Below are 20942 nucleotides of genomic sequence, written 5' to 3'. Positions count from 1 at the left end.
GAAGGGATGAGGCATTGGATGTGGGACGGGATGAGGGGTTGGGTGTAGGACGGGATGAGGGGTTGGGTGTAGGACGGGATGAGGGGTTGGATGTAGGATGGGATGAGGGATTGAGTGTGGGACCGGATGAGGGATTGGATGTAGGGTCGGGTGAGGGATTGGATGTAGGACAAAATGAGGGATTGGATGTGGGACCGGATGAGGGATTGGATGTAGAATCGGATGAGGGATTAGATGTAGCATGGGATGAGGGATTGGATGCTGGATGGGATGAGGGATTAGATGTGGGACGGGATGAGGGATTAGATGTGGGACTGGCTGAGGGATTGGATATAGGACCAGATGAAGGATTCGATATAGGACCAGATAAAGGATTTGCTGTCAGCAGGTGAGGAGAAGGGACCATCTAAGGGGATACCTGGGTTTCTGGCTTGGGTGACAAATGAGTGGTGGTGCAAATCACTGACAAGCAGCTCCATGGAGAAGTTAATGCCCCATCCAGAGTATCCACTAGTGGGATGAGAAGGGAAGAAGTCAGAGCCTCCCATCCCTCCAGATCCAATTCTCCACAACAGTCAGGTGCATGTAGCCATTCTACTGCTGTCTGCAATCTAGCCCTCAGGCATCCTCAAGTCCTGCAAGGGTCAAGGGTCACCCCAAAGAAGACAGGGCAAATATTTGACAATCAAGGAGAAACCCAGTTAGAAACAGAAGACAGACCTTGCCTGGAGTCTGACTGGCCAAGGACCACATAACTCCTCTGCAGCCTTACCACTGCCTGAGAGTTTCTTTGTCCATTTACAAGAAATCATGGAACTGAGGATGGATCCACACAGTCCTCAGTCTAATGAACTTATAAAATATACACCAGGTGCCAGCTACTAGCTAGATAATAAGGGTTCAGGGTTTAAAAAGCCCTGTCAATCCAGTGGAGGAGGATGGCTCCTGCAAAAATCTATGGTTCAGCGTGTGGACTATGAGAGTACAAACCAACAGAAAGGCTCGGTGTCAAAGACCCTGACTGGAACAAGAAAGATAGAGACAGGAAGGATCAACCCACTAACTTTTCAGGCAGAGAAAACACTGGTGCTTCTTGATGGCAACCCAGAAGAGAGGACCAAGAGGCCAGGGGCAGCAAGTTAGGAAACTAGATAGAAAGGGAAAGAAGGACTCAGCAATGGGAAACAGCGTGGAAACCTACTCCTGGCAAAGGCAGGGGTGTCTTTAAGAACCAGGACCCAGAGGAGTCAGAGACAGGAGATCTGAATAGCACAGAACTTCAGAGAGAGGATGTGGACACCTAAACAGAAAGAAAGATGACAAAAGTAGCCAAGCATGGTGGCTCTCCCCTGCAATCCCAACACTTTGGGAGCCCAAGGCAAGAGGATCGTTTGAGGCCAGGAGTTCGAGACTAGCCTGGGTAACATAGTGAGACTCCATCTCTAAAAAAAAAAAAAGAAAGAAAAAGAAAATTGAAGAAGAAGAAAGAAAGATGAAAAAACAACACCTGGCCCCTGGCCATTTTGTGACTACAAGCGGGAAAAAGAGCATCTTTCTCGGGTGATATGGGTGATATTGGTAGAAGCAGGCACCATGAGTGGTAGAAAGTGGAAAGCTGGAGTGATTGCAAAAAACTAAGTTAACCAGAACAGAGAAATAGAAGTGAGAGAAGACAAGAAGGTAGGTGGTAGTGTAGAAGAGGACTGAGAAGAAGACAGGTCAAGGAAGGTGTCTGGTGAGCATTTACTAAATGAAGCTATGAGGCTGGCAATGATGATAACGCCATTGGTGAGTTTGAGAGGAAAGGCAATATAGCCAAGGGTAGGTAAATGCTTACTCTTGTAAAAACATTTTCCATGGTGTGGTGACTCACCCCTGTAATCTCAGCACTTTGGAAGGCCCAGGCAAAGGAATCACTTGAGGCCAGGAGTTCAAGACCAGGCCTAGCAACATAGTGAGACCATGTCTCTACCAAAAATTTAAAAAGTTAGCTGGGCATGGTGACCTGCACCTGTAGTCCCGGATCCTTGAACCCGGGAGGTTGAGGCTGCAGTGAGCTGTGATTGCATCATTGCACTCCAGCCTGGGTGACAGAGCAAGACCTCATCTCGTTTAAAAAAAAAAAAAAATCCATGGAGAAAAACTATCATCCTCCTCATAGTATTTGCATTGGTGGTCTCACCAGCCACAGCTGGGTGGACCTTGGGACCCTGCCTGGTGTGGTTCCTCCTAAGTTGTGCAGTCCAGTGGTGTTCAGGAGGCATCTATTCCATAACAAGGAGCCTGAGCCAGAAGGTAATCAATGAATAGCTTCTTTCATCTAGAACAGAAGTCAGCAAACTACAGTCCCTTGTCTCTACCAGCAGAGCCCATCCAACCCACTAGGTATCTCCTGCCTGCACCAGTTTTCGTTTTTATAAAAAGTTGCTGTGCATGGTGGTTTATGCCTGTAATCCCAGCATTTTGGGAGGCCAAGGTGGGTGGATCACCTGAGGTCAAGAGTTCGAGACCAGACTGGCCAACATGGTGAAACCCCGTCTCTACTAAAAATACAAAAAAACAGCTGGGCATGGTGGCACGCGCCTGTAATCCTAGCTATTTGAGAGGCTGAGGCAGAAGAATCGCTTGAACCCAGGAGGTGGAGGTTGCAGTGAACCAAGATCATGCCATTGCTCTCCAACCTGGGCAAAAAAGAGCAAAACTCCATCTCAAAAAAAAAAAGAAGTTGTATTGGCACACGGTCATACCCGTTTGCTTATGCATTGTGTCTGGCAGCTTTGGCTCCCCTAGACAGCAACGTTGAGTCATTGTGACAGACAGTGTCCTGCAAAGCCTAAAATACTCACTCTGTGGCATTTTATGGAAAAAATATGTCAACCTTTGGTCTAGAAATTCTTACTCTAAAAAATCAATAGAACCTGAAAGTGTGCTTCCTGACATCATTGGTTTACATTTTGGTGCAAGCACCTTAACTAGTTGTAACTGGTAGCAGTTTCTGGCCAGGCTTCTGTGATGGACTTTGAGCAGTGCTGTCCATAGAGCAGTGGGGAAGGACAGCTACAGCTTACCTGTGCATTCAAAGGTCAGGATCCAAGGAGGCGAAGCCACCGTCCTTCCCTCCATAACAGACAGACGTACTGGACACCATACTTAAAAGATACTCAGGAGCTACAGAGCAGAGGCCCTGCCTGCAGGTTATTTTGATGAGAGAAGCATGTATGTGTGTTTATGCTTGTTTGTGTTCATTATAATTAGACTGCTCACTCCTCAGGGTAAAACTTGTTTAACCATCAACTTCTGAGGATACATTTCATCACTAAAGGTAAATATAACAGGAAACCACCAAAATCTTTACTAGGAAAGGAAAAAACTATTTATTTTCATTCTATGGAAATTTTTGTGAAGTAGTAGATAATAATAATGTGGAGGTAATTTGTCCAATTTCTCCCGATTTTAGCATCTGATTAATTTCCTTGAGCTTTGCAAACTGTCCTAGGTCAGGGTGGTGTTGTTTGCTTTATTTCTTGGGACACGTGTGTTTTAAATCAAGAATGGTAAGTTGTTTCAGAAATGTAGTTGGTTATATTATAAGAGGATAACAAAGAAGCCTCCTTACTCCATCTATCCATCTACCCATCCATCTATTCACCCATCCGTCCATCTATCCATCCATCCATCCATCCATCCATCCATTCATTCATTAGTGAACACTTACCTCATGCCAGGAGCTGTGCTAGGTACTAGGGGTAAGTGATGAGAAAAATACACAGAAAAGGTTGTAGTCTGAGTAGGCTAGTGAGGAGAGGCCTCCTGCATGACTGAACACCGGCTTGGATCCTGATTCTACTCTAAACTAGTTGTTCAACTCAATCGTCTTTGGCCTGCTGGGCACACAGTGTTCCATGACACGGAGATGACCCTGCCAGAATGTGGTCACATTCGGACCGGATCCCTGGGCTGGCTCCGACTCATCGCACTGCCCTGACACCCCTGTGGTACTTGACTCACTCCTCAGCCAGTCCGCAGGGAGGCGTGGGTGCCCGGAGGAGCTCTCCCACAGCCACACCTCCCCCAGCCTTACAGAAAGTCCCCTCAAGGACTCTCCTGCGTTCCAGCAACCAGCCCTTCCAGTTGAGCAGAAATTTCCTGCCCTGGCAATCAAGAGGCATTTTGTTTTGTTTTACTTTAAATGCACAGCACATCCCCAGGCAGCTCCACCCTCAGATCTAAGCCCTTTAAATCTATTCCTTTTGGACCTTTATTTCTATGCATGAGAAAGGGAAACTGGGAGAGAGGGTGGGGAGAGAACATAACAAAATAAGGGTCTCCTGTAAACAGAGGGAGAGAAATTGAAAGGCCCCTTGCACCCCTTGTTCCATGTCTTTACGTTCTCCTCCCTTGAATATGTCACCTCCAATCACCAAAGGCTCTTGAGCTTGTGCCCAGCCTCCTCACCCCAGGGACCCTGGGCTGCATTAATTGAGCTGAAATATGTAAGGTCACAAGAGCTGGTAATAATTAAAGAATACAGCAGACATCCGTGTCTTCAGACTAGAGCACATATGCTTACTGCTCTTCATTTAAAACTAATAACAATGTCATGCTTATATAATTAATGCCTCATTTATTAGGTCTAGTGGGAAATTAGCTGTTCTACATAATTGATTCAGATTCTTGGAGCTTACAATTTGGGGAATGAAGTCATTTAAACATTTTTAATTGTTATGGAAATCTTTCTAAATATATTGTATTATTCTCCACTTTTCTAAAGTTTACTCAACATAATTTATTACCTTCTATTAGGGCAGGACCGTGTCTGTCATTACATACCCAGTGCCAGGTGGAGTATCCAGGCTTCCAATATATGTTTGTAAAAGAGATAATTATAACCTCCAATATTTAATTTTGATGAAGAATAATAATGAACTCTTGGACTCATGAGTTCTGGAGAGCTGTTTGCCCTTACCTCAAATTAATACATTTTCTGCATTCTTATATAATTCTCCTGGCTCCTCCCTCATCATAAAACTGCTAACTTCTAGCTTCTGTTTCTAAAGTTTCCCCCTGTCCCATTAATGTGCTGTTTCTAATCTTCTGTAGATCATAATTAAGCTTACTAGGTCATGCCTGAAATAAAAGTGAATAGTGTTGAAGAGATACAGAATAGTTCGAAGATTTTTTGATGTCCATGTTGGCCACCCAAAGGCCTTTTTTGCTTCCTGCTGGTTTCACCTGTGTTTCAGATGGCTGTGTCTGCGTTGTGTGAATAATTGCCAGATAAGTCAAATATTACTGTGAGAACTGCAGAAGAAATGCATAATAGATGCCTTCTACATTGGTTAGAATATCTCACCATATGTCATCCAGGAAAAAGATTGCTTCTAATTATAGAATACGACATCTAAATTAACCGGTTCCTCCACACTTGGGAGTCAAAGCCAACCGGGAATCCCAGTCCAGACAAGTGGGAGCCCCTGACACATCTAAAGGCTACAATATTCCTCAAAAGTCCAGGGTAAACTTCTCCCAGGATTTGGTAAATCTTCCACTTGCTGTTGCTTTGGATCTGACAGTAATTCCCTCCCAGGTTCCAGGAGTCTCCAAATTTATCACCATAATCAATCTAGTAGGATTGAGTGTCCCACAGTCCAGTGAAATTGTAAGAATCTCTCCTTTATGCAAAAAGGATGCAATAATATATTCTGTCAAGCCACAAAGAGTTCAATGAAGACAGCAATGGACTGGTCCAAAGTAGGGAGGGAAGAAGTAGAGAAATGAGATGGATTTAGAATTAGACCCACTGGTTCCCACCCTTGCTGTGGCCTCTAATACCACACTGGTGCCAATGCAAACTGCTTAAACCATGAATTTTCTTCCCCCTACTTGGTCTGGTTTAGGGCCAGAGAGTTCTTTGTCGGTTGGAGTCAGGCAGGGCAGGGCCAGAAGGCAGAACTCTTAAGCTTCATCCCTGAGTCAGCAGCTGCCTCGCCAGATGACCTCAGACAGGTTGTCTGCACCTTTTGGGGTTCCAATTCAATATCTGTTAAACCAGCAATGAGTGTACCCCTCTGCTCATACCATGGTGCAAGATTTTGTTAATTGGTATCTGGAAAAGTTTGTATCTTCGGATGAAAGGGTTTATAAGTTTTGAGCTCTGTTCTTAGCTGAGGTCTTTGTACAGCTGGGTTTTATTGGCAATGGCAATGAGGTTTCTATAATTTCTCTTTGGAGAGTTAATTCTATAAGCCTAAGAGTGTCGTGGCAAATAGATGCATTTACAAACCTCTTCTATTTCCTTCTGACTAATTTTCCTTCTCATAGATGGTCAACATAGATTCATTCAACTCTAAGAAAAATTCTTTGAATAATTTTAATTCTAAAGATATTTGGGGGCCGGGCACAGTGGCACACACCTGTAATCCTAACACTTTGGGAAGCTGAGACAGGTGGATTGCCAGAGCTCAGGAGTTGGAGACCAGCCTGGGCAACACGGTAAAACCCCATTTCTACCAAAATACAAAAAATTAGCCAGGCATGGCGGCATGTACCTATAGTCCCAGCTACTCGGGAGGCCGAGGCAGGATAATCATTTGAACCCAGGAGGCAGAGGTTGCAGTGAGCCAAGATCATGCCACTACACTCCAGCCTGGGTGACAGAGCAAGATTCCATCTCTAAAAAAAAAATATTGGTATTAACTAAATTTTTCAAAATAAAATTGTGGATTAAACATAGTAATAAATCTTGCTGGCTTAAAACATTTAATTTTGAATCTTTTAGAAAAGATCATGTTTTTTAAAGTGAATAGGTACCTTCTGACGTTATCTTTTTTAACAACTTAATTGGGATATAATTGACATATAATAATATACGCTATTTAAATTGTACAATTTGAACAATTCCGACATACATAGACATCCATGTAACCATCAACACAATCAAGATAATGAATATATCCACTACACCTAAAACCGTTGGTGCACTTTTGTTAGGGCTCCCTGTCTCCCTTCCTCCATGGTTTGTATTTTCTAGAATTCTAGGGAAATAGAATCATGAAGCATGTGCTCTCTTTTGTCTGGCTTCCTTCTTTTTTTTTTTTTTTTTTTTTTTTTAGACAGAGTCTCTCTCTGTCACCCAGGCTGGAGTGCAGTGGCATGATCTCGGCTCACTGCAACTTCTTCCTCCTGAGTTCAAGCAATTCTCCTGCCTCAGCCTCCTGCGAGTAACTGGAATTACAAGCATGCACCACCATGCGCGACTGATTTTTGCGTTTTTAATAAAGACAGGGTTTCACCATGTTGGCCAGGCTGGTCTCGAATTCCTGACCTCAAGTAATCCGCCCACCTCTGCCTCCCAAAGTGCTGGGATTGCAGGCATGAGCCACAGCGCCCTGCCAGGCTTCCTGCACTCAGTATAATTATTTGGGGATTCATTCATGTTGTTGGGTGTATCATAGTTCCTTCTTTTTTATTGCTGACCAAGATTCCCTTGTGCAGATATTCCACAATGGTATATCTATTCCCTTGTTGACGGACATTTAGGCTATTTCAGACACAGCTACTACACACACAGCTGCTGTGGACATTCATGTACTAGGCTCTATATGGATCTATCCTTTCATTTCTCTCAGGTAAATACTCAGGAGTGGAATGGCTGGGTCATATAGTACAGGAAGTCCTTGTTTAACGTCATTGATAGCTTCTTGGAAATTGTGGCTTTAAGCAAAACAACATATAACAAAATCAATTTGAACATAGGCTAATTGATATACACCAGAGTTAAATTCCTACAGCATATTTCTGATCACAAAAACATCACCAAACTTTTAAATAAAGACAAAAGCAATTCTAATATTAAACATTCAAATAAAAGTGGACCCAGCATGGTGGCTCAAGCCTGTAATCCCAACACTTTGGGAGGCCGAGGTGGGCAGATGGCTTGAGTCCAGGAATTTGAGAACAGCCTGGGCAACATGACAAAACACTGTCTCTACAAAAAAATTAGCTGGGTGTCGTGGCGCGTGCCTGTGGTCCCAGCTACTTGGGAGACTGAGGTGAGAGAATCACTTGAGCTCAGGGAGTCAAGGTTGCAGTGAGCCATGATCATGCCACCACACTGCAGCCTGAGCGACAGAGCAAGACCATGTCTCAAAAACATAAAAAAAAAAGAATGAGTTATGCATACATTTATGAAAGATTAATAAAAACAAGTAAGATAGCTATTTACCCAATTATTCCAGTTCAGTGTCATGGGTGGCCAGAGCCTCTTCCAGGATCTCAGGGCACAAGGCAGGCTCCCACCCTGGACAGGATGCCATTGCATCACAGGGCACACTCACTCACACACTCACACACACACAATCAGAATGGACAAACTAGACACACCAATTCACCTAACGTGCACAGCTATTGGGTGTGGAAGGAAACTGGAATACCTGGAGAAAATCCACACAGACAAGGGGAGAAGAAGTAAACTCCACACAGACAACAGCCCCAGCCAGGAAATGATTATTTTTCCTCATCAGTATTATAACAAAACTACATTGAATGAAATGACATTATTCAAGGACCTGCTGTACAATATTCACTTTTTATTAGATCCTGAATAAATACATAGTGTATTGTAGAAAGCATGACACATGTGAACCCTTATTTATAGTTCTTTGAACCCCTGCAAGTATTTATCATGGCAATAAAACATTGGCACTTTCTTCTTCTTTCCTTATGTTGTGTTAATAATAGAAAGAAATTGCTTTTGTGCTATGCAGTGCAATTGACAAAAATTCTTTTGCATTCCTTTTAACATGTCCTTGTAAGTGATTTTTTTCTTCTTCTTCTTCTCTTTCTCTGGTTTGCTCCAACTGATTGTCTGCTAAACAACACTAACTAACATTTCCAAGACTGGATGAGATAGTCTAGATGTGTTCTCAAAAGAACTATATATCCATATTTCTTTTGTTCCCTTGTTTCTCAAATGGCAACGTTGACCCTACATCATGCTCCCTTGCCAAAGGCTGCCTTGTCCCCTACCTCAAAAGTGAAACTGCAAAGTGTAGCCAGACCCTCCCTCTGACTGCTGTGCCCTTGGCTGCTGTCTTCTCTCTCTCTTCTTTCACATGTCCCCAGACTCATCAGTTACTAATGCTGCAGTTGATATCTGACAAATTGCACACCTTGACTCCAACGCTTTCACAGATAAGTCTTCACTAAAAAGATACAGAAACTGTTTTTGACATAATTCCCAAGCTCTGAATCACCGTATTATCCTGTTAAATAAAATTACGTGGGAGATATTGTTGAAGACAAAACCTGCGTTTTCACAGTTTTATGCAAAAAATAACTTTGTTCAATTGTTGCAGAAAAAATTTCGTGAGACTTTTAGAATCTTCACTCCAAACTCTCATTTTCTGTCCATCCCCTCTGCACTGCCTTCTCCTGCTTTCTTGCTGCTTTCTTCCTGCCTTCTTGCTGCCTTTTCTTCTTCCACTCTTCCAACTTCTTCTAAATTTTGGAGAAAATCATCCATCAAAGACTAAAGCAGATAATTCTGAAAAGAGTCTGGCTTTGGGACAACTGGTTTGCTATTGCAAGAGTTAGGTTTTATTACTCCCTACACAAAAATATAATTTAATATAGATTTTTAAAATTAAAACTATAACTACCAAAACTCTTAAAAAATTGAATTTGTAAAATAATATTCAATTATTTTATTTAATAAAATAACATTCAATTATTTTATTTAATAAAATAAAATAACATTCAATTACTTTATTTAATAAAATAAAATAACATTCAATTACTTTATTTAATAAAATAAAATAACATTCAATTACTTTATTTAATAAAATAAAATAACATTCAATTACTTTATTTAATAAAATAAAATAACATTCAATTATTTTATTTAATAAAATAAAATAACATTCAATTATTTTATTTAATAAAATAAAATAACATTCAATTATTTTATTTAATAAAATAAAATAACATTCAATTATTTTATTTAATAAAATAAAATAACATTCAATTATTTTATTTAATAAAATAAAATAATATTGAGACAGGAGAAGTCATCCTAAGGAAGACGCAAGCTCTAGAATCCATAAAGAAAATTATTGACTATGTAAATTTTGCAGTTCTGTATGTGAAGGATATCATAACAAAGTTAAAATGTAAGTGCCAGATTGGAAGAAAATACTTGCAATATAAATAAAAAGGGAACGATTATTCCCCTTAACATATATATATAAAGCCCCCACATTGAATTAAACTTTAAGATTTGTGCATTTTACTATCTGTAAACATTACCATAAAAAATAAAAAGGATTGTAAACAAATATTAAATTCTGTTATTGATAAGAATCTGAAATAGTATACTGAGATCTGCAACTTATTCTGAAATGCATAAAAAGAAGGTGGATTGATAAATGAATAAAAGGATGGATAGGTGAAAAGCTACGTAATAAAAGTCAAAACAGCAAAATGTTATTTATAAATTCTCGGTGGTGGATACATGGATGTTTATTATATATGCAATTCTGTTAATTTTTCTGTATGCTTAAAAATTAATCATAAAATCTTGGAAAAGAACCCCATGAAATTAATAAGAAAATATGTACAATTCCTAAGAACAGTAAAAAAAGAAAATGAACAAACAATTTGAAATTAGAAAAAAAAAAATGGACAGAGAACAAGAGGCTCAATGTCACCTGAAATCAGCAAAAATTTGTAAAGTTTTATAATATCCACAAAAATATATATGAAAAAATATATGTGTAAGGGTATTTATTGCTTTATTGTTCGAAATAGAAAAAGGAAAGAGAGAATAGGAACGATGCCACCCCAACAACCCTCCCTGGGAGAATGGTTAGGTAAAGGATGTTATGCCCATGTTCCAGAACCCTCCACAGCAGCTAAAGAGGGAGATAATTCTGTATGCACTAACATGAACGATCTCCAAGGTCTGTTATTCAATGAATAAATGAACATCACAGAATAAATTGTATGACCATTTACGTGAAAGTAATAATAGAACCGAGTGTGTGCAAATGCACAGGAAAAAAAATTGTCCCAAAGCGCACATATTCAATCCATGAATTTGTCTCAGGAAAGAGTGAAATGGAGGGAGAGGAAGGAAGGCGGAAGGGACTTTTAAGCTTCTGCTCTGTAGATTTTCATATTATTTGGACTTCTTACAGCAATCATGCAATAGTTTGCTAACTTTTTTAATTATCTCAACTGACTCAAGATGCTAATCATGACTATTACCTAAGTATCCCTAAAACACCCTGTGAAAATTGCAAAGTTCAGTCAAGAATCCACATTTTTCCTGCCTAACATCGAAACCCTCAAGCCTTGCAGACAAAACATCTGCTGATCTTTTACTGGATTTTTCTTTACTTTTCATTTGAATGTCTCAGCATTCATGTCTATAAGTCAAATGGTCACAAGCCTAAAAACCATGTGAAAATTCTTTCTTCTCCCAACTTCATCCCCTTAGGGCTTAAGCCAACTCTGGGTGCAAGGTCTGGTCTTAATAGAAGCCCCATTGAGAGAAAACTGTTCTTAGATATAATGGAATGCATTCTGAGCTAAATGCCAGGGATTATATGGGGTCAAGAAGGGGAGAATTTTACAAAAACACTGCAAGCCAAAGGAAAGAGGGAGGCAGACATGAGAAGTAAGAAAAAAACAGAAGAGAGGTCGCGGCAGAGGGAGGAGAAGAGAGAAAGAAAAGGGTTTTGACTTAAGTTTGCAAGATTCTGACCCATGGAAGAATTCAGAAGGTATTTCACCACCTGAGCACGCACATGCACACGCTCTTACAGATCCATGCAAGAGATGAGACTTTGTGGAGGCAGACAGAATGGTAATTGTTCCTTCACAGTGAAGATTCTAGCTAAATGATAAGCAGGAATGGAAAAAGGAGTGGGAAGAGCTGAGTCAGGACACACTCTAGAAAATTATATGCAGGCGACAGACACACTTCTTGCCCACGAAGACCCCCGGAGCAATTTACAAATGTATTTACCCTGACTGGGGAGGAATTCGGCCTCTAATCACCCACCCCTTTTCCAGTAGGGAGGGATGGCTTACATCTGGGATCTATCAAAAATGCCTGTGTCCAGGCCAGGCGTGGTGGCTCACGCCTGTAATCCTAGCACTTTGGGAGGCCAAGGTGGGTGGATCACCTGAGGTCAGGAGTTAGAGATCAGCCTGACCAACATGGCAAAACCCAGTCTCTACCAAGTATACTAAAATTAGCCAGGTGTGGTGGCGCGTGCCTGTAATCCCAGCTACTCAGGAGGCTGAGGCAGGAGAATCACTTAAACCTGGGAGGCAGAGGTTGCAGTGAGCTGAGATCACACCACTGCACTCCAGCCTGAGTGACAGAGCAAGACTCCACAAAAAAAAAAAAAAAAGCCTGTGTCCAGGTAAGGATGTAATGGAAACGAGACCAGGAGACACAGCATGTTTCTCATACTTCTGCTGAAGCAAAACTCACCCAGTGCTTTTCAGGGAAGCAGGGGTGCCCTGCTCACTTGGGCCCTCATTTTACACCTTTAGCTCACTTGACACACATATACTACACACATTAGCTAGTGTCAGATACTATGCTTTGCTCTGGAAATGTAAAAATGAGTGGCATATCCCTCTCCCCAAGAATGTTACAGTCTGATGAGTAAATATTTATAATATGATGGATATTTGTAAAAGACACAGTAATGGCACAGAGTCAATAGTGATCAACTTCTGGAGACAGAAATAGACAGTTCCAGTTATCACAAAAGTTGAGTCCCAAGCTGTGCTTTAAAAATGAGTAGGAGCTCTTCCAATCTGGGGAGTAGAAAAAAAATAAATTTAAAAAAGAAAGAAAGAAAAATGAGTAGGAGCTCAAGAGCATGAGAAAACAAGCCACAGACCGAAAGAAAATGTTTGCAAAAGACGTATCTTATAAAGAACTATTATCCAAAATGCAGGCCTGGCGTGGTGGTTCACGCCTGTAATCCTAGTACTTTGGGAGGCTGAGGCAGGTGGATCACCTGAGGTCAAGAGTTCAAGACCAGCTTGGCCAACAAGGTGAACCCTCGTCTCTACTAAAAACACAAAAATTAGCTGGGCATGGTGGCGGGTGCCTATAATCCCAGCTACTCGGGAGGCTGTGGCAGGAGAATCACTTGAACCCAGGAGGCATAGGTGGCAGTGAGCCATTGTACTCCAGCCTGGGTGACAGAACATATATATATTTGTGTGTGTGTGTGTGTGTGTGTGTGTGTATATATATATACAACTCTTCAAAACTCAACAATAAAGAAAACAATTTGATTTTAAGATGATGAAAAGATTTGAACAGACACCTCACCAAAGAAGATATACAGATGTCAAAGAAGCATATGACAAGGTGCTCAATATCATATGTCACTAGAGAATTGCAAGTTAAAATAAGATACTACCACGCACTTATTATTTAATAGAATGGTCAAAATCCAGAACAGTGATGACATCAAGTGCTGACAAGAATGTGGAGCTAAAGACACTCCCGTTCATGACTGGTGGAAAGGCAAAACAGTACAACCACTTTGAAAGGCGGTTGAACGGTTTCTCAAAAAACAAAACATGCTCCTATCAAATGACTCAGCAACCATATTCCTTGGTTGGTTTCAACCAAATGAGTTGAAAACTTATGTCCATGCCAAAACCTGAACATAGATGTTACGGCAGTTTTGTTCATAATTACCAAAACTTGGAAGCAACCAAAATGTCCTTCAGTTTTGTCCTTCAAAAACTGTTTTGCATTCAGACAATGGAATATTATTCAGGACTAAACAACAATGAGCTATTAAGCCATGAAAATACATGGAGGAAACGTAAATGCATGTTACTAAGTGAAAGAAGCTGCTCTGAAAAGGCTGTGTACTGTATGATTGCAACTATATGACATTTCAGAAAAGGCAAAACTATGGAGATAATAAAAAGATCAGTGGTTGGCAGGGGTTTGAGGGAGTGAAGAAGAGGTGAAGCACAGGGTATTTGTAGGGCAGGGAAGGTACTCTGTCTCACTGTAATAGTGGATACATGTCATTACACGTGTGCCTAAACCCATAGAATGTACTACACCAAGAGGGAGCCCTAATGTAAGCTAGGGACTTGGGGTGATACTCATGTGTTAATGTAGGTTCATCAATCATAACAAATGTATCACTCTGGTCTGGGATGCTGATAGTGAGGCTGGGGCAAGGGCTTAGAGGACATGTCAGAACTCTGCTGTCTGCTTAATTTTGCTGTGAACCTAAAACTGCTCTAGAAACCAAAGTCTATTTTTTTAAAATGAGCAGGAGGGCAGCACTGACTACCACACATGCCAACGTGGGCTCGAGTAAGGGCCCAGTAAAGTCAAGCCCTCTGTATTCCAGGTGAAGCACTCCCGTAAATCAACACAACGATACATTCCTAAAGATCATAATTCTGTGCCCAGGCGCAGTGACTCACGCCTAATCCCAGCACTTTGGGAGGCCTAGGTGGGCTGATGATGAGGTCAGGAGTCCAAGACCAGCCTGAACAAAATGGTGAAACCCTGTCTCTACTAAAATGACAAAAATTAGCTGGGCATAGTGGCACACACCTATAATCCCATCTACTCAGGAGGCTGAGGCAGGAAAATCGCTTGAACCTGGGAGGCGGAGGTTGCAGTGAGCCAAGATTGTGCCACTGCCCTCCAGCCTGGGTGACAGAGTGAGACTCCACCTCAAAAAAAAAATCATAATTCTATTTGAGGAGTTCACCAGGTAACCAAGGTTGGGGAAAGACAGATTATGAATGCAAAGCACTGAGCACAGAAAACGGTTATTGTTGTAAATCGCCAATACCTGGCAGCTGTTACTGTTACTCTCAGCCTCTTCCTCTTCATCATCATCATCAACAGCATTCCTAGAAAGCAGAACATGTCTAAGGCACAGAGACAGGAAATGCCATAAAGCTATAGAAAGTGCCCACAGAATGCCCTGTTGCTGGACACAGGAGTTGTGGTAGGAGTAGTAAGGAGACCGGCTAGGTCTTGCAAAACTGTGATTAATCCCAAAGAAACGTAGGCTTTATCCTGTAGATAAAGAGGGCACCAGTGGATAGTCTTAAGCAAGGAAGCAATGAGATCAGACTTGCATTTCTGAACAACTGGTGCGGGGGCCAGTCTGAGGGTGCTGCCATTGTCCAAAATAGGAATAAGGCTGCTCTGGACCAAGTAGCTGAGCTAAGGTCGGCGGAAGGAGGGTGAGCTGGTAGGACTCATAGACTTTAGAGACTGCTTAGATGTTGAGGTGAGGGAGGAGGAGAGAGAGAAGTCTAGGGTGATGTCTTGGTTTCTGGTTTTAGTAAATGAGATGGTGGGGACATGACGGGAGTCACCTGTTCGGACAGAGCAGTGAGGTGAGGAGGAGGAAACAGGAAAGAGCATGTGAGTTCTCTGTCCATAAGGCATCCTGGATGACTCAGGGCTTCCTGGAACCATCGATGATCAACACAGGTAGCATTTATGAAGCCCTGACACTCTGCTGAGCCTTCTGCTGCATTATCTCATTTAATCCTTCCAACAACCATATAAAACAGATCTTGTTGTTGCTATTGTTTTTATTCTTGTTTTACAGATGAGAAAACTGAGGCTGACAAACTTGCCAAAAGTCACACAGATAGTGGTGGGGGGCAAAGATCTAAGCCTATGCCTCTCTTCCTGCAAAGCCCACATGCTCCAAATTAATCCACCCTATTGGCTCCTTGGACCACCATCACCTCCTGCCCTTTCTCCTTCGTGTGAACTAGAAACATGTGGCCTTGTCTTCCTAACAGACCCAGACTCCGCTTGGGTACATAGCTTAGTGAGGGAGCCCACTCTTCCCTCAGCTGGGGACCCTTGGCAGGGTGCAACCTGCACCACCGTACACTGTGTCACCGTGCCCTATCTCCCAAGCACAGTCATGCACAGTCCTCTTGTTCTCACCCTGAGGCAGGACTGGGCAAATCTAAAGGCACCATAAGTCCATGAGGGGATTTCAGCTGTAGTAAGTGGTCAAGTTCCACTGTGGCTAAATGACACTTCAAAGAGGAATGTCCTTATCCACATATGCTGCCATCTCCCTTTCTCGGACAGTGTGAACTGACTGGGGAACTAAATAAGCCACCATGACAAGGTAAGATATTCATTTAAAAAATAAAAAGTAGAGCTAGGGTAAAAATTGAGCCATGAAGAAATAAACGAAGGATGTATATTTGGTAAATTTGTCATGAAAACCTTTGGGACTCAGAAACTTGCTTTCCTTAGCAATATAGAGCAATGGCAATTGCTACAGCTAATTAATGGCTGTGACTTTTAGGAGAGCAGTTTCCAAATATCAGTCCTTGGACGAAGTGGTCCGTGATGAAGTGTCACTGCAAGATAAACTGAGAAGCATAAGGGCAAAGCAATGCCTGTTTCTGTGCCAGTAGGTGGAATACATATTACATAAATATGTACCTATCAGTATAACCTTCCTCATTGCCTTTCTTGGGAAGAAATACTTTAAGAACTACTCCATTTTTAGAGTATTTTTTACATTCCAAGCAGCAACCCCAAAATTCTGGAACATCGATTGCAGTTAGCAAACCTTCATCAGTCATTTAACCAACATTCACTAAGCATCTCCTCTCTGCCAGGCCCTGGGGATGTCCCAGTGAACAACAGCAACCAACTTCCTCTCTTACAGAGATTCCCTAGTGGAAAAGATGGGTACTGATGATGTCAGGAGAAGCACAGTGAAGGAGGAGCCCCAGGCATTAAGGGGGCAGATGACAGGCAACCTCGCCTCACTGCTGGCATCTCGGAAGACTTTTCTGGAAAAAGAGCACTTACGCTGAGACCTAAAAAATGACTGGGAATTGGCTGAGTGAAGTAGCCCTAAGTGGCAGCAAAGAATAGAGCAGTTTTGATTAACTGAAGGAAGGCGGTGAGGCTGAAGGGCTGGTAGGCTGGCTACATCACAGAGGACTTGACTGGTTTACATCCAGATAGCTAAGAGAGGACAGTGCCCCCACTACAGGGTAAGCCATAAACAAACACACCACCTGTGTCTCCAGAGGATGCTGCTGTCTGTCTGCTGGCAGCGAGTCAGCAACCAATAAATGATTGACTGCACACGATCAAGCCCTTGATAGTAATCAGTGTTCAGTGAGTAAGTTTCTGTCACCCCTGGCAAGGTTGAGCAAACAGGTCACTTAGCTGACTGCTCTGAGCTTCTTCATTTCTTCTCATGTCTAAAATAAACAGGTTATATTAAATATGCCATAAGGTCCCTTCCAGGACTAGCATTCCATCAGGATCAATCTATAACAGCCACCACTTATCGAGCATTTATTTATTTTATTTTATTTTATTTTATTATTATAATTTTTTTTTTTTTTGAGATGGAGTCTCGCTCTGTCGCCCAGGCCGGAGTGCAGTGGCACGATCTCGGCTCACTGCAAGCTCCACCTCCTGGGTTCACACCATTCTCCTCCCTCAGCCTCCCAAGTAGCTGGGACTACAGGCACCCGCCACCACGCCCGGCTAATTTTTTGTATTTTTAATAGAGACAGGGTTTCACCGTGTTTGCCAGAATGGTCTCAATCTCCTGACCTCGTGATCCGTCCGCCTCGGCCTCCCAAAGTGCTGGGATTACAGGCGTGAGCCACCACGCCCAGCCGAGCATTTATAATTCAAAGTCACTGTGCTAGATATTGTATCTGTTTTATCGACAATCTTCATAACAGCCCCATTGGGTAGGTATTATTATCACAGTTTTCTAGATAAGAAACTCTGAGACACAAAGTTCCAAGGTCACACCTCATAGGTAGCAGATCCAGGATTCAAATCCATCTCCACCTGACACCCAAGCCATACTGTATCCACCAGTCCACACCACCATGGAGTCTCTTGTAATGTTCGATGATTCAGTCACTGAGTTCTGTTTGCATTCTTCATCCTGGCATTGGGAATCTCTATTCTCCCATTCTTTACCCCGGGTCAGATCATACTGGCTTCCTGGTTGGCCAAATACACTCATTTCCCTGCAGCACTTTGCTTATGCTGTCCACCTTTGAAGCACCCATCACCACCTCTCTCATTGCAATGAAACCAGGTAAACAACTGGACAAATGACTGCCGGAGACTGAATGTTTGTGTCCCTCTAAAATCTATATGTTGAAATCCTAACCCCCAATATGATGGCAATTATAGGTCGGGCCTTTAATAGGTGATTAGGTCATGAATGGGATTAGTGCCCTTACAAGAAGAAAACCCAGAGCGTTCCCTCACCCCTTCCACCATGTGGAGACACAGTGAGAAGACAGCTGTCTGTGAACCAGAAAGTAAGCCCTCCCCAGACACATAATCTTCTGGCTCCTTGATCTTGGACTTCCCATCCTCCAGAACTGTGAGAAATAAATTTCTGCTGTTTATAAGCCACCCAGGCTATGGTATTCTTTTACTGCTGCCTGAGTGCATCGAGACAATGATCCAGCAACAAAACACACGGTACAGGGTGAGACAAGCACATGGGAGTAGATGTAATAGAAGATACTTGAAATCCAACAGAACCTGTGAAGCAGTCTTAGGTTGGCAGATGAAGTGACAGGTTAAAGTTCTTGGTGGGTAGGTCAACAAGGCAGAGCTCCTGCAAGTGTGACGAGTGGCCCATATGCAGCAGCACATCCGGGATAGAAGACACAAAGATCCAGGCATCATGCTGGCCAAGAGTGGCCTGGAATATGGCAGTCGAATGCATGGGATTGTGGGACTAGGTCAAGGACAAGGCAGGCACTTCATCCTGGGGAACTAGACAAGAAACATCGCAAAAGTGGAGCCCAGGATCAGGGCGTGGCCCCAAGGGACAAAGAAGGAGCATAATCACTGACACGGTGCTACCCCACACAAGCCAGGCCAGCAACATAAAGGCCGTGTTGCTTAAATGCCAAAATTGCCCACGCAGGAAGAGAGGTGGTCCCAGAAATTGGGATAGATTGGAGTCTGATGATCTTGGACAGGGAGTCAGTGAGGTCATTAAATGTTCCTCGGCCTGCTTGGTTTCTAATCCTAGCCCAGATGCTTGCTGCTAGCTTGGGAACCTTGAGCAAGTTGTTAGGAGAGAATTCTCCATGGGTCTCTCACATTTTTCCATGTTTTGTGAGAGACGCACTATCTTTGGTTCCAGATTACTTTTTCAAGGATGCTTGTATAGTAAGCAGCCTTAGAAGACAGAGTAGAATTTTCCTTTGGAACAGAAGTCAAGCAGGCTTACTGTCCATTACAAAAGAGTTGGGAAGTCAGGCACGGTGGCTCATACCTATAATTCTAGCGTTTTGGGAGGCCAAGGCAAGGGGATCACTTGAGATCAAGAGTTACACACCAGCCTAAGCAACATAGTAAAACCCCATCTCTACAATAATAAAAATAAGAAAGTCACAAGCACAGGGGTGCACACCTGTAGTCTCTGCTACTCACGAGGCTGAGGTGGGAGGATCGCTTGAGCCTGAGAGGTCGAGGATGCTGAGATCACACCACTGCACTCCAGCCTGGGCAATGGAGCGAGACCCCATCTCAAAAAAAAAAGAGAGAGAGAGAAAAGAGAGAAAGAAAGAAAGAGAGAGAGAGAGAGAAAGAAAGAGAGAAAGAAAGAAAGAAAGAAAGAAAGAAAGAAAGAAAGAAAGAAAGAAAGAAAGAAAGAAAGAAAGAAAGAAAGAAAGAAAGAAAGAAAGAAAGAAAGAAAGAAAGAAAGAAAGAAAGAAAGAAAGAAAGAAAGAAAAGAGAAAAGGAGAGGACAGGAGAGGAAGGCGAGGCAAGGCAAGGCAAAGAAAAAAGAAAAGAAAAGAAAAGGAAGGAGAAAGAAAAGAAAGAGAAAGAAAGAAAGGAAGGAAGGAAGGAAGGAGGGAGGGAGGGAGGGAAGGAGGGAAGGAAGGAAGGAAGACAGACGGATGGATGGACAGACAGACAAGAGTTGGTTTCTGTAAGTTCTTAGAATGAACCCTGAGCAGTTGTCATCTGGTCCACTTTGCATAGTTTGCTTAGTTACTCAACAAATTGTCCTCCCTCCTTCTGTCTTCCCTCCTTCTGTCACCTTTCTTAGAGGGATTATAAAAAGAGCTCACTGTAAATGCTAATGTACTCCACTATAAGTATTATTAATAATTCAAACCTTCTTCAAGGTCCTGCTTATCCCTTTGTCTTCATGGTGACCTTTTCAAATACTCCAGGACAGAGGTTAGTCACATCATTTATACATATTGTCAAAAATTTTTATGCTTGCCTCTTGAGTGTTATTTTTAGCTCTCCGATTTGATTATTCATGCACAAGGGAGGCAGGGATCATATCTTTCACATCTTCTGGATCAAGCATCTACACTTAGCTTTATGGTGGGAACACACAAGATGCCAGTAAACACTTGTGTATGGATTGAATCTCACACATCACCATTCTACATACCCATTCCCAGGGGAAGCTTAAGACAAGTCAATAGGAAAGAATGTTAATCATTTTTACTCAGTTTTACTGTCTCTATGACACAGGCTTTGTAGCCTGGAGAGAGGGCAGGCTGGTAAAAACTGTCTGTGGGATGGCAAGCCCACTGAATTTACCTGAGGCTGGTTTAGCAGTAAATGTGTTTGCAGGATATTTGGATCAAGTGTATTATTAAGCACAACTTAAGTATTTATGTATGCAAAGTCAACTGCAATAATTCATATTAATTCTTTCCAGCAACTCATCATGTGGAACGGGCCATTTGCCCACATACAGAAAACAGTCAGGGTCAAACCTCAGAAGCCACATCTTTGCCCCTTTCCTAGGATCCCTGACCCACCAAGCATGTCATCTGTTCCAAAAAACATGTTAACAGAATTAAGGTCTAAGCTATTATGATCTGCAAGCAATAATTGTCATGAGCAA

Source organism: Macaca thibetana, chromosome 11 (assembly GCF_024542745.1).
Source record: "Macaca thibetana thibetana isolate TM-01 chromosome 11, ASM2454274v1, whole genome shotgun sequence".
NCBI classification, from domain to species: Eukaryota; Metazoa; Chordata; class Mammalia; order Primates; family Cercopithecidae; genus Macaca; species Macaca thibetana.
Note: the sequence above shows the minus strand (reverse complement) of the source record.